At 43.2% G+C, this 9551-nt stretch overlaps 1 protein-coding gene across 28 annotated transcripts in view; it reads right to left on the minus strand.

Moving 5' to 3' along the window:
* Window positions 1–9290, minus strand: part of Epb41l2 (erythrocyte membrane protein band 4.1 like 2) — a 175533-nt gene extending 166243 nt beyond the window's left edge. For 26 of the 28 annotated variants that reach the window (XM_076552614.1, XM_076552612.1, XM_076552610.1 and 23 more), the window contains exon 1: window positions 9134–9268. The gene's annotated coding sequence lies outside the window, so the exon portion shown is untranslated. Of the gene's footprint in view, window positions 1–9133 lie in introns of all 28 variants that reach the window. The other 2 variants (XM_076552590.1, XM_076552605.1) reach the window with 2 other exon arrangements.
* Between the last annotated feature and the right edge of the window lie 261 nt (window positions 9291–9551).

Below are 9551 nucleotides of genomic sequence, written 5' to 3' on the forward strand. Positions count from 1 at the left end.
AAAACGTGATGAGAAAAATAAAAAATCAGAGTTATCTGAGTGAAATATACTTAACAGTGCTGAGAATATGAAGTGAACTCAATTTCCATCTTGAGGAAAAAAAACAGAATATGAAAGTACTGATATGGCCACAGGGGTGGACAGGTCCGGGGACAGAGAGGGGCGGACACAGCTTGGAACGGGGACACCCCTAGCCCCAACACCTGGGGAGGAGGCTATCTCCGTGGGTTGGAACCAGGGCGAGTCTGGGCACTCCATCTGGGGACAACCCAGGGCCCAACTGCTGATCCTGTGAAACCCAACAACTTGGAGGTGTTGGTGAGACTACCCTGCTCAGCTGAAACCCATCTGGGAGAGGATTCAGATGCCTACAGTTTGAAGTCTGAAGAAACAAGATCAGCTGAGGAGTTGACAAATGAACAAAACGTGACCTGGGAACACAGAAGAAGGCGCTACCCAGTCACCAAACCAGATCACGCGAATCATAAGTATATAATTCACCGACTGAAATCAGCTGTCCCTGAAGAAACAGCCCAATAGCACCAATTTAACCAAGAACCCCTACTAAACCAAGACTAAAAATTAGAACAAGAGAGGCACTCTCAGACACAGACACCACCTGCACCGCACAGAGGAAAAGATGAGTAGACGCCAGTGCAAAAATACAGGCAACCACATCAAGACCTATATGGCAACATCAGAACCTAGTGATTCTACACCTGCAAGACCTAAACATACCATGACAGAAGAAACAGAAGAGATCAACCCTAAAAATGACTTTAAGAAGATGATAGAGGCCCTTAAAGAAGAAATAAAACATTCCCTCAATGAGGAAATAAAAACTTTCCTTAAAGAGGAAATGAAAAACTACCTTAAAGAGGAAATAAAAACTTTCCTTAAAGAGGAAATGAAAAACTCTCTTAAAGAGGAAATAAAAACTTCCCTTAAAGAGGAAATGAAAAACTCCATTAGAGAGGAAATTAAAAACTCCCTTAAAGAAATGGAAGAAAAAACGAACAAAAAATGGGAAGAAATCAAATCAAGCCAAGAAAAAGCAATTAAACAGATGAAAGAAACATTCCAAGATCTGAAAAATGAATTTGAGACAATAAAGAAAACACATGCTGAGGGAATGCTGGAAATAGAAATCCTGACAAAACGAACAGGAACTACAGAAATGAGCATAACCAACCGATTGCAAGAGATGGAACAGAGAATCTCTGACACTGAAGACATGATAGAGAAAATAGATTCGTCAGTCAAAGAAAACACTAAAGACAAAAAAGTCATAACACAAAACGTCCAGGAAATTTGGGACACCATGAAAAGACCAAACCTAAGAATAATAGGGATAGAAGAAGGAGAAGAATACCAACTCAAAGGCACAGAAAATATATTCAACAAAATCATAGAAGAAAACTTTCCTAACCTAAAGAAAGAAATACCTATGAAGATACAAGAAGCTTATAGAACACCGAATAGGCTGGATCAAAAAAAAAAAGTCCCCTCGCCACATAATAATCAAAACACTAAACACACAGAACAAAGAAAAAATATTAAGAGCCGCAAAGGAAAAAGACCAAGTAACATATAAAGGTAAACCCATCAGAATAACACCAGACTACTCAATAGAGACTATGAAAGCTAGAAGATCATGGACAAATCTCATGCAGACACTAAGAGACCACGGATGCCAACCCAGACTATTATACCCAGCAAAACTCTCAATCACCATAGGCGGAGTAAACAAAATATTCCAGGATAAAACCAGATTTAATCAATACCTGTCTACAAACCCAGCCCTACAGAAAGCACTAGAAGGGAAAATTCAACCCAAAGAAGCTAAACACATCCATGAAAAATCAAGCAATAGATAATCCCACACCAACATACACCACAGAAGAAACAAGCTGGTGTAGCTATCCTAATATCTAGAGAAAAAGGATGTTTCAAAAAAGAAGAAGTCTTGTGGCAATGCCTCAGTGGTCCAGGTAACTACCAGAACTCAGAAAAGTTGGTTGAACTTGGGATTGACTGGGAGGCCAAAGATTTAAAAAGCAGAAGATTCTCTCAAGACACAAGTTGTGTGATAATAGTGTGTTTTGTGTGTGTGAATGAGAATTTGTAAATGTTGAATTCTAGGCTTCGACAATCATTGTCAGTGCAGATTAAGCTGCAAGTATTTATGCTTTAAAACTTAAATTATAAAGCTAGTTACGTCTTTCTAACAACTAGTTTTAATGTTTATGAGCATATTTTACCTACATTACCTTTTCAGGATGTTGAGAAAGATGCATCACAAGCAAAGGCTGGAGGCTGGGGGCTAGATGGTTTTGAGGAAGAGGTCTTGGTGGACTCTTTCATAGAGCAAAGGGAAGCAATGCCTTCTGGGAAATGAGTTAAGTTTTAATCTAGTCTTTAGGATTAGAAGTCAAAAACAAAAATATTAAGGAAAGGAAAACCTAATTGATCTTTGAAGTATTGTTATATGGAATTGAGTGGGACTTTTGAGGCCTTTCTTCCAGAAAACAAGGACTTGGTGGTCAGGCCTATATTAGGCCTAAACCTTGGTGCCATGTAGTTGTACTTAAATCATTTCAATGGAAAGTGTCTTAGTGATTGGAACTTCTAGTGCAGTTTGGAGTTCTTCCATTTGAAAAATGTGATATTTGCATGGGATTGTTTGAATCTTGTTTTCTAGTCCCTCCCCATCACCACCCTCATAGTCTGAAGGTAGATTTTTCTCTTGATAAAGAAACAAAAAAGGTGAACATCTTGTTTGTAAATAGGTATCTAGTAACTAGTGGTAAACTTGAAATGGTAGAATTCTTTAAAGCCTAATTCTAGATAGCCTTAAGAAAATATATCTTAATTACTTTTGAACCTGTATTCACCTTGTTTTTTTTTTTTTTTCAAATATCTTAAGTTATATTTTCTTTTTCAGAGCTGCTTCTTATTTGGGGCTACTTTTTCTTTTTTTTTAAATTGAGGCGTAATTCATAAAAGGGTATATTGTTTTGATGAGACTTTTTACAACTGTGGCTGGATGTCTTTCTTTAGTCTTCCAAGAAGGGCCATTTTACTTTTTTAGAGTTACTTTTTAAAGTCATGAGGTCAACAACTTGGACTACTATGTATGTAAGTGCTAATGCAAATTAAAGCCCAAGTTGACCTCCAGCAGCAGTTCATTCTATGTTGACAGTGAGAGAACACTTTGCCTGTTAGGATACTGTTACTCGTGGACTGAAATGCTGAAGAAACCCCTCCCCCTATTTTGTTTTTTTGCAAAAATCAAGGTATATTCTAGGGTTTCCTGGTTGACCTCAACAGATAAACTGAGATGATAGTCTTAGTTCAGAAATGATCTGAATGTAGATTTACAGTCTATGTGTACAGCTGGCTAAGTGAGATCGCTTTCACAGTTCTGCATGTATCCCATCGGCTCCCCATTAATCACTGAACTCTTAAAACTGGTATTGTAACATTATTACAATGTTTTGCACCAATTTTATAAACTTTACAGTACAATATGTGTTCCTTTTCTGAGGCAAACCAAAGGTATATTTCTCAAGGTTCTGCTGCTATCAGCAGCGTTGATGGAGGATTTCTTATACATTTGTAATAGATAGAAATAAACCAGAAAAAAAGAAGAAAAAAAAAAGTGGTGGAGGAAAAGGTGAACACTGCAAGAATACTCAAAAGGGCTGAGAGTTGCAAACGCCAAGATTGGCTTTGCATAGTAAATGGAATAGAACAGCTCTGAACTATAGCTTACTTTTCCTGGTTTGGTCTGACAGAATGATTGAATGCTTTTGTACAAAAATCAGAGCCTTAAAAACAAGGATTTGGTGAGATTGTAAAATGGTGTGCCACTTTGGCAAAACAGTCTGGTGGTTGGTCAAAATGCAAAACATTGTTACTCTGTTACTCAACAATTCTACCCTTAGGAATATAACCTCAAACTACTGAAAATGTGCACCTATGAAACATGTACATGAAGGTTTACAGCAGTGTGTTGCTAATAGTAAAAAAGTTAAAACAACTCAAATAGCTATCAAATACTGGAGAGAAATAAAATGTGGCTTATTCATACAATAGAATATTATTAAGACATAAAAATGAATGAGAAACTAACAGATTAAATGACTTTGGTGAACCTTCATAATTTCATTTGTAGATCTTTCCATTTCTAATTTATAAATACATTTGGGGTTATAAATTATAAATGTACTGCCTCCTGTCAACATTGTATACTTCTATTTGATGATTTCTGTGTCAAACATCATATGGAAATGTTTCCAAGTATTTTCTGTATTAACTGTGAATGAATAGAACAAAATAAATTGCCTGTGATGGAAAAAAAAAAAAAAAAAAAAAAAAAAAAAGAAAGTACTGATAGACTATGAAGGTCTGACTTGTCTGAAATTACTTAAAAAAGGAAAATTCAGAAAACCTCTTTTTTTTTTTTTAGAAAAATTCTTGTTAAAATAAATGCTATTCCTCGAACCAGCAAAACAGTATATAGATGATTTACCATTCTAGACATGAAAAACACCCATCAAAAAAAAAATCTGCACAGATCCCAAACCAATCAAAAGAACAAGCAGAAACCATATCCAGAGATGGTTATTAAGCAAGTCCTCTTTATGTTTCTTTGTAAGCTATGACCAATTTCTACAAAGTCAAGCTTTCAAGGTACCCCACTGGAATGCTAGCACTTAAGACATGGAAACAAGAGGATCAGGAGTTCAAAGCTGACTTTAGGCACATAGTAGGTTCAATACCAACCTGAACTGTATGAGACACTGGGATTTTGTTGTTGTTTGTTTTATTTATCTTTTTTGTTTTGTTTTGTTAGGACAGGGCCTTTCTACATAGTCCTGGCTGTACTAGAATTCACAATGTAGACCAGGCTGGACTTGAACTCACAAAAATCTACCTGCTTCTGCCTTCCAAATACTGGGGTTGAAGGCATGTGCCATCATGCCAGTGGAGACCCTGGTGTTGGTGTTGTTGTTGTTTTAATACACTCAAGAAGGCTGGTGAGATGGCTCACAGTTAAGAGCACTTGCTGCTCTTGCAGAAGATCCAGATTTGATTTCCGGCTCCCTTGGGGCTTACAACAGCCTGTAACTTCAGTTCCAACAGAACCAGCGCCCTCTCTTGGCCTGTGTAAGCACCAGGCACCCACATGGTGTACACACATACATGCAGGCAAAATAATCACACATATGAAATAAACCTTTAGAAAATAGGCAAAAAGGTCCAGTGAATTAATTTTTCAACTAGTGAGTATAGTACAAAGGTTCCCCATCTAGCAAGTATATGTAAAATGTGTGTGTGTGTTATATGTGTGTATTCCCTTCTATTTCATACAAAATATACAAACACATATACTGATTTGGGGGTAAAAAAACTACCCCAAAAAAGTTGTAATTATCAATTGTCAACTGTTTCTAGATATATTAGAGATGGTTTTGTTTTTTTTGTTTTTTGTTTTTTGTTTTTTTCTTTCTGGCTTACTTATGACTTCTAAGCAACTACACTATTAATAAGTACTGTGGTGGTCATATTCCCTACAGTTAATGACACAAAGCAGTCATTCCATCTTAGATTTTAGTTTGGGACACTGCCCAGACAGACAGACAAATGATAGAAATCTTATTGAATATCAAGTTACTGGTTCATGCCAAAACATGCCATTCCCAAAGGATGCTCTGTCTGCCATCTGTGAAGGAATCACATACAAATCCTCTATTTACTCAGGTCTTCCAAAGCAGCTAGAGAGGTCTGTGTGTGGAGGGGAGAAGGGACGGGGCGAAGAGGAGATCTGCTGACTCCTAAAAGTTCAGCCCTGAGACTGAGTCCAAGATTCTATAAAAGAGCAGTAAATTAGGGTTTGGCCAGTATTTGCTGACTATGAAAGCCAGAATAAACATTGACTTGAGGCATTTAACTCTGTAAGAGTACCCAGTGGTTAGGTACAGCAACTCCAATCTGGGAAGAAAGAAAAAAAAAAAAAAAGCAAGTCCACTAGAACTGTTTCTAAATAAAGGTAGGGTGGAGGAGACAGGCACATTTCCTTTGTTATCTCTAATAAACAATACAGACTTCAGAAAGGCAACATGCCAGTTGGTGGTATTGATCTCTAGAAACTTCTGCTGCCTTGCTTAAAAAAAAAAAAAAAAAAACTAGCAATTTCTCTTTTCAAAAATGTCTACCCACAGCTATCTCAGCTCAAATAAAGAAAAAGCCCATGCTTTACTGTGGAAACAGAAAAAAAAAAATCAGACCTCCAACTATATAAAATATGAACCACACATTCCTAAATAAAATGGCAAAGATACAACCTTTGTAGGTCACTAGCCACAGCAATACGAGGTGGTGATTCAGAGCAGACTAAATGTTAAGCATAACTCTACAGAATTACTAGTTACAGAGAAAATTTACCAATAAATATTTTGGTTGAGGACTGCTTTGTCATCTTCGTAAGTATTTTTAGTTGAAAGCATGTGTTTGGGTAGCCCACGAGGACATGATTCTGATTTTTAAATATCTATTTTTTACATTCTGGTCACTGGTTAGGTTTCTAAACTCAAATCTTTAGAACTGGTCATTTGAAAAGGGTAAACCACAAGAACATTACATTAAAAAGCAGAAGACCCAAGCTTACCAACTCAGGTCAGCAAAGCTAAGCTGGAAGGCTCAGGGTTCTCACAAATCTAAAGATGGGTTTCCCTGGTCCAGATGCACAAGTAACACAAAGCATACATGAACAAAATGTCCTAAAGTCATTCCTCAAGTACAGCAAGACTTCTGAGCTTCCTTACTTTTCTATCTGTAGTTATTTGGGGGTGGGTGGCGCACATCCATTCAGATTCTTCCCCAAAAGCTCCAAATGGGCTTCTTTCTAACTGGACCTAAAAATTCATATTTTAAATACCCATAATCAATTATTCGGAAACATCCTACAGCAGTCTACATTTCTTATAGAAACACCAAACAGGTCGCTGGAAAAAAATCTATTAAGCTGAGTAATGTTAAATAATGGCACTGCTCTTGGTTCTTTTAAACAATTCCCCCATCTAATTTAGACTTCAAGAGCTTTGAGAGTTGGAAGCTCAATCCATCCACACACTTTTTTTTTTTTTCTTGCACACAGTGTCCTACTTCCACTAGAGGTAAACGATCAGTTAAGAACTGTTACGACTAGGTCTTTCTTAAAGGGGAGAGTGTGTTTTAAAAGGAAAGAAACTGTCCTCTCCTATTAATGAGCAGCCTCCCGTTCTCAGCGGTCAGCTTGCGTACAAGACCCCACTACTGACGTCAGAGGGAATTCTGCCTGAGAAGCGAGGAAGAAAGAATAGGATTAAACTAGCAAAAATCCACACCACTGCTCTAAGCCAGTACTGCTCCTCCGGTTCTCCAATGGCCTCCAAAGAGCAACATCAGACGTCTGGCGGTGGCCCTCAAACTGAGTTCTAGAAATGACCACCCTACCCCTGACAGGTGACACAGCCTCTCTCTTTGAACTTTATGTCAAATCAGCAGCCCGATGAGAGGGTTGCGGGGTCTTCCCAAGATTCAGGATGCCATTGCAATGCGGCCCCCATCAGTGGCCGCAAGAGCAAACCAGAGATTTCCCATAGTAGGAACCTGCAAACAAACTGAAGAGTAGTACCACACGCTACACACACACACACACACACACACACACACACACACACACACACACACACACCGCCCAGGAAAACCTATACAAATACTGAGAATTCTAAATCCCATCTCCCACAGCCAAGAAACGGATCAAATTTCACTCAGATGAAGAGGGATGCCTGACTAAAATGCTGTCAACGTAGTATTATAAAGAATACACAGATAACCCCACGGAGGAATTACAAAAACAGGAAGGGCTGGAGAAAGATGAATGGAGAGACCTGTGACAGCAGTTTGTTGCTGTTATTGTGTTAGCTAATCACAGTCACAAGAACATAATGCCCCGCACACCCTACATTGCACATGCAAGAAAGTTCAAGCAACGAGAGAAAAAAAACCTTGATTCCGAAAGGAGAAAATATATGCACAACTAACTCCCAGAGGTTCCACATTCCCTACCACCCACCCAGGGACCTTAAAAAAACAGGGACAGCTGTTAAAAAGTGACAGAGAGATTTACTCAAAGGAAGAGATTTAGTGAAGGGAGAGATTTAGGGAAGGGCTTCCTGAGTTTGTACCAAGGGCTCCACACAGAGACCACTCCCCCAAAATAACACACTGTGGGCGGGAGCTCTTTTAACTTCACCAAAACCAAAAAAAAAAAAAAAAAAACTTGGCCCCGCCAGAGGCTGACATCTGGGGACACTTAATGAACTAACGTCCCCCGCAGACGTCTGGGATCGAGGATGGGGAGGTGGGGGGGTGGTCCCCGGACGCGCCAACCTCACCGCCACCGGGCTCCGTTATTTCCTCCACCTCGTCCTTTTCCCCCCTGCAGCGCACCTAAATTGCTCCCATCCCTCAGCTGCCAGCGCCGGCGAACAGGAAGCCAGCAGGGGTTGGAGGGCCCGGTGTCGGGAGAGGGAAGGCTCGCCGCAGAAAACGTGCGTGCGCGCCCGCAGCTCCCACACCGCGGAGACCGCGGAGACCGCGGCGGAGGCGGCGGGGGCGGCGGGGGCGGCGGCGGGGGCGGCGGGTCGCGCGCGTGGGGCCGGCGGCTGCGGCGCCCTCCCCGGCTCCCGCAGAGCCCACGAGCCGGCCCCACGGGCCCGCGCCCGGCGACGACCCCCCTGCCGGAGCCACGGCTCCGGGAGGAGGGCGCCGCCGCGGCCGACAGCCCCTCCGCGCCCGGGATGGATGGAGCGCCGCATGCCTCGGTAGCGGAGCGGCTTGTGGGGTGGGGGCCCGGGCGCGTGACCCGGGGGACGGCGTCGCCGCCGCCGCCGCCGCCGTCCTGCCTGCCTGCCTGGCTGGCAGGGACGGAGGGAGGGAGGGAGAAGGGCCCACAGCCGCCCCCCTCCCCCGCCGGGGGACAGCCGTCCCGGGGCTTCCTGCCGGGGTCGGCTTCCCGCCTGCAGCCTGGGGGCGGGGGGGAGGGACGCCGCCCGCCAACCCCGTAGCCCGCTCGCCTCCTTACCGGGACACCGCCCCCCTCCTCGAGCTTGCTCGCCCCGGGACACGTCCCGCTTCGGCCCCGGCCGCCGGCCCTCCGCGCCCGGCCGCCTCCACCCTCCGCGAAAGGTTTCAAATTGAAATTCCCTGGCTGGGGCCGTCAGAGAACTCCACGCGCAAGCCCCGCCCACTCCTGGCGGAAGCCCCGCCCCGCATCCCTCCCCCCCCCCCCCCCCGCCGCCGCCGCCGCCGCCGCCGCTCGGCACGCCCCGGGCGCGGAAACCCACCGCGGGCCAGGCCACGCCCACGCGGCCAGACCACGCCCACGGCGCCGTCTGGAGTGGGCGGGGGGAGTAGGGGAAAGGGTGGCCGGGGAGGGACGGACCTTCCCGAGGGATTCGGTCGGCTCCCAGGCTCCGCGCCCCCCGCCGCCCGGTCCCGTG

This window comes from Peromyscus maniculatus, chromosome 16 (genome assembly GCF_049852395.1).
Source record: "Peromyscus maniculatus bairdii isolate BWxNUB_F1_BW_parent chromosome 16, HU_Pman_BW_mat_3.1, whole genome shotgun sequence".
Taxonomy (NCBI): Eukaryota; Metazoa; Chordata; class Mammalia; order Rodentia; family Cricetidae; genus Peromyscus; species Peromyscus maniculatus.